At 47.6% G+C, this 5296-nt stretch overlaps 1 non-coding gene across 1 annotated transcript; it reads left to right on the top strand.

The window, feature by feature from the left end:
• Positions 1 to 4301: 4301 nt before the first annotated feature.
• Positions 4302 to 4464, top strand: LOC148161818 (U1 spliceosomal RNA). Its single transcript, XR_015767339.1, has one exon. It is a non-coding gene; the product is annotated as a U1 spliceosomal RNA (small nuclear RNA).
• The last annotated feature ends 832 nt before the right edge of the window (positions 4465 to 5296 follow it).

Here is a 5296-nt window from a genome sequence, read left to right as displayed (position 1 = left end):
TTTCCAAGCTCTAATTTCAGAAAACAGTCATTTCAGAAACAAGACTCCATGGAAGTGCTCGACTTCCGGAAAGTTTCCTACAGCCTACGATGCTATTCATTTCTTCATCAATTTCTTTGTTTGCCTAAGAGTAGCCTGAAAATTGTATAGTGCTTATTATAAATCACAAACCATCATCTCCATTTTTGCTAGGTTTGATGTAGAAAAATATTGAAATTTAAAATACAAAAATCCAATAAAAACCAGAATTTTTTTTTAAAGGATTTTTTCCCTCAGGGCAAACAGGTAAAAATTGGCTGGTAACTATACTCCTTACTAATAGACAGTGTCCAATTTGAATTTAAGATAATAACCATCCAGAAATAAATCATTATAAATACATTCAGAGTTCACATTCCAGATTCACTGGAATACCAAAAGATTTTGAATAAATTTTTCTGTGGGAGTCTGTTGCTTATGGGACTAAAATAAAAATTTGTAAGATTTAAAAGAACAGGAAGTTTTAAAAGAACAGAAAAGTTATAAAAGGCTAAATATATTGGTCCACAATTTGACATTTATGAAACATACCAGCTAGTATTACATTGCAGTCAATTTGTCCATCAATGGTATTACTCTGATAATTATTAAAATCTGTTCCAGGTATATATATTGAAAATATTTTCTTTTGCATTCTTGAAGATAGGTACAGTACTTTGGAGAAATTGTACTAAACCTTTCAGTATGTTTGTATGTACATATATACACAAGTGTGTGTATCTTGATCTGTAGCTCTACATGCGTTTTATATGCAGCCACAGACAGACACACACACACACACACACACACACACACACACACACACGTGGTTGGGAACCTGTGAGTATGTCATCACAAGCACACATCTGGGAAACGTCAGCACTGCCAGATACTGGTCAGATCCTTCTTCACTCATCACTGGCTGCACTTGTTCCCCTCACTTGACCTTGATTACATAAACAGTTTGATATTGTCTCTGACCCTACACGGGACTCATCTAGACATCAGCAGCCGACGTCCCTCGGACGGAACCCTTCTTACGCATTGTTTCTAGTTCTTTCTGAGTTTCATCCTCCATTCTCCTAATGTCTTCCATTGTCAGATCATTCCACTTGTCAATCCAACAAAAAAGCTGGCGATGAACTTTGTAAATATCCTTTTCTCTTGCTTCTGAATGAAGTTTTCCTTTGCTTTGCAGTCCCCACCACTTGAATTTGATGGTCACCAGCTTGTAGGCACACATCTGAGGACAGTCAGAGTTGTTTGCCAGCTCCTTCTTCCAGTTGGGTCCCAAAGGCCCTCTCTTGGTCTTGACTGACTGGAATAATGCTGGGTCTTCATCAGCTTTGTAGTCTGCTGGTTCAACTTGACTTCGATCTGCAATATCTATGCGGACAATTTCAACAGTTTTCCATGTGTTCGGATCTAAACCGTGTACATTTTCTAATGTTCCCAAGTCTGGTTTGTGCCATGTTTCAATTTTAATGAAGAAATCATCTTTCATATATACATTCGTTACAACTGAGGCATAATGGTTTGTTCTACAGTAGGGGTATGCGTTCCAGGCTTTCTCGTGAAACACCAAGGAGCCCTCCGGAGCAATCATCCTGACGAATGCAGGAACTTTGCTCCTGAACAGAACATGGCAAAACCACACAGAATTCCTTAATCAGCACCATCTTCCTGGAACCCCCTCACAGCTACCGCCACTATCACCACCACCGCCGCTGCTACCGCCCCTCACGGCGCCTCTATACACAGGTTTTTGATCTTGAGAGTCACCATCCTTACTCCGCATTGGTCAAGGGTCAACCTGTATCTCTATTTACAGAGGACATGCTCCTAAAGATAGAAAAACCTCAAATCATCCACACACAAAAATATTAGAGTCCATAGACTCATTCCGTAAAGTTGCAGGGTACCATATATACAAAATCAGTTGTGTTTCTATGCACTAGCAATGAACAATCTGAGAAGGAAATTTAGAAAGCAATTCTATTTACAATGGCACACAACACAGTAAAAGTGTCAGGTGTAAATTCATTCAAGGAGAGCAAGACTTGTTCACTGAAAAGCATAAGAAGCAATGGTTCTGCGAGAGATGAAAGACCAAATGGGGGAAAAAAAACAACTGTATGCATGCATTGGAAGATTTAATATAGTTCATATGGCAATACTACGCAAATAGATCTACAGAGTCAATACAATTCTATCAAAAATTTTTCTTCTGCATTTTCTAAATTCTGTCAATACCTTGTAGTATATTTCCTTTCAGACGTTGTAGTTTTCATCTCTTAAAGATAGAGAGGGTGTTGTTTATATTTTCTAATTCTCGGTTTAACATTTACAACTGATGGAAAACTTATACTAAAAGCTTTCATATCCTTCTCTGGCGGTTCTCACATGTGTCAGCTCTGGATTATTTTCCGATGACGGATCTGGCTCCTGATTAGGGGTCATTTTGCCTGGGAGAGCTCCAGGCCCTGTTCCCTCTACTGCTTTCAAATGATTGCCCCCTGACTTGCTGGCCTTTCCTCCCATGGAGGCCCTGAGCAGGACCTCACTGCAAGCCACACCAGGGACCCTGCACAGCTCTGGTTAGGTGACTTTCCTCAGACCAGCTGGTTTGTCCCACATCACCTTTCCCTTTTATTCCCCAGGAATCCCAATTTGGCTGGTAAAATACCTGGCGCTTTCTATTTTTTAGGTTAAGCAGGCAGTGTGTCTCTTTGCCTGTTCCAGCTCCTAGAGGCCCCTCCTCCATGCTCAGCCCCAGCCCCAGCCCCAGCAGGCAGAGTCCTCCTCACACAGCCTCCTTCTGACCTCTTCTCTGCCTCTTTGTGTTTTAAGACCCCCTTGTCATTGCAGGGCGCCGCCTGGATAATCCAGGATCATCTCCCCATCTCAAGGTCCTTAACATAAGCACCTGTGCAGGGTCCCTTTTGCTGCAGGATGGAACATGTGCACAGTTTCCTGGCATTAGTCTGGGCAGCTCCTAGGGAGGGGGCATTATTCTACCCAGCAGCACACTATTGATCTCAGGTGACAACTAAAGTTGGACGCCCCCTCTCCACCCTCCAATCTTTTCTAATTTAAACATTCCGGGAAAAGTAAACCGCTACCTCAAGGCGCAATCAAGACAAGGCAAATCAGAACCCTAGGGCGCTCCATCCATGACCATACAATTGCCCAAATCTCTTCAAAGTAGTCTGTTTAGTTTTCCAGACCTGGCTATTTTCCCTCCAAAGGCCGACCTGACTGCAGAAATCCCCTCCAGGGGGAAGCGCCCAGCGGTGGAGGGAGGGCAGGCGGTGGCAGAGTGGGGAGCCTGGGACCCCACTAACCCCCTGCTGAGAACTCTGAGCCTGGTCTAAGGGAGCAGAAGCAGTGGTCCCCTTTGGCCCTGCCCTCAACAGCGGGATCCTTGGGCGCCTCCCCGCGCGGCCACGAGGGGGCGCGCCGTCCCTGTCCTAGGAGCCCGCCTGGGGAAGAAGCAGGCCCTGGGATGTGTTCAGCGTGTGGAGTGTTGTGGGCTGGTGTCAGCCCGAGGGCCCAGGGGTTGCGGACTTTTGGTCCTCCCCTCCCCCCCGCAGTGTCCAGGCCTGGGGGAGGCTGTGGGGACTGGTTTGAACTGTACAGGTGCAGCCATGGCACTCGGTGTCCTCCAACCAGGGTCTGAAGAGAAAGAGAGAGAGAGCTAGAGAGAGCAAGAGACAGAGTTGTATCTGCTCTTCGTGGGCTGTTGGAAAGTCCTCCCTCATGTTTCTCTCTGGCTGGCACAGCCTTCCCTGGGCTGGGTGGGGGGGTTGTGTAGGGTTTGGGGGGCCATAGCTGCAGGGAGAGGAAAGAGTGGTAACCAATTCAGGAGACAGAGGAGACTGGGCAGGTGAGGAAGGAAGCCAGGGCACAGGAAGGGCGAAGGGGAAGGGGGACTGGAGGAGGAGAAGGAGGAACACCAGTACTGAAATCCAAGTTGGGAGGGGAGCTGGGGGGCCGGGAGATGGGGTGGGGTTGGGGACTGAGGCGAAGCCCTTGACTTCAGGGACTGGGCTTGTCTGATGCAAACCAGGCAACACGGCGGTGGGGTTCTGCAACTTAGAATTCGCGGGGCTGAGGAGGTAGCAGCGCTGTTGCGTCCATCCTATTCGGAAGCGTCGTGTGGAGGGTGAGGATGCTTGCGACAGGAGTGGGTGCCGAGGGTGTTGGGGTGCGCCTAGGCGAGTGAGCCTGTGTGTCCGGTGGAAGGCGGGTGAGACTGGTGTGGGGCGGAGGCGGAGCGAGTCACACTTACCCGGCAGGGGAGACGCCGGGATCAAGCAGGTGGTTTTCCCAGGGGAGGCCCTTCCATCATACCAGGGACATGCTGACCCCCGCGATTTCCCCGAGTATGGACAACTCCTCTGCATTATTTGTGGCAGTGGCAGTGGGGGGCTGCTTTTGCTCTTTCACCTGTTGTTGGTTGTTTAAGAATAGCCTTTGTTTTCTTATTCATTTTTCTGTTTGTTTGTTTTGTCTTTTCCATGACTTTGGCTGATGACATGGGCTGAAGAGGAAGCTCACTCAGGGGACACCAGGACCCTGAAGAAAACACCTCTGCTTTTAAGGGCTGCTTTCTTGAGAATCTGGGTTTGGCTGTTTCTCAATCAAAAGCATGCAGGACAGTTTCTGTCCACTGGTCATACATCCCACCTTGGCTGTCGGGGTTTTTTCTGTTTTTCGCAGAGCAATTTCTCTGCTTATATTTCAGTATGTGGTTTGCAGTCCCTGATCCAGCAAAGGTGCTTTCTTTTCATTCCCCAGGGAACAGGGGTTTGCATCCCTTCTCCTTCCTCCCTCCCCTCCCCACCTATCCCCCCAGGCACCCTGCAAAGCCTCACCCAATCCCCAGACTCCGTATCCTTGATTAGGCCACTTGGTAGCCTACCTAGTATAGCCTTGCTCCAGAGGACCCTTCCGAGACTAGAGAGGGTCCGGCTTGATGTACTGTTTATTTATTGTAAGTTTATTTGTTGAAGTAATCCCTACACCCAAAGTAGGGATAGGGCTCATGAAGCCAGATGGAGACTCCCCTGCTCTCCTGACTGAGCCAGCCAGATGCCCCCTGACAGGCTTTTAAAGAGGCACCTCTGTCTACTCACAAAGAACCCGCTGGGTTTGGCACCACAGACCTTTCCCAAACAGCAGGTTAGCTCTAGGACAAAGGGCCGTGGGCCTTCTGCAGCTCTTGGGCTCAAGCCAAAACTGTCCCTACTGATGTACCTGCATTGCTTTGTCAAAC

Source organism: Eumetopias jubatus, unplaced genomic scaffold, assembly GCF_037043125.1.
Source record: "Eumetopias jubatus isolate StellerSeaLion01/CBP00866 unplaced genomic scaffold, mEumJub1_p1.0 scaffold_54, whole genome shotgun sequence".
NCBI lineage: Eukaryota > Metazoa > Chordata > Mammalia > Carnivora > Otariidae > Eumetopias > Eumetopias jubatus.
Note: the sequence above shows the minus strand (reverse complement) of the source record. Positions and strands in the feature narration are given on the sequence as shown.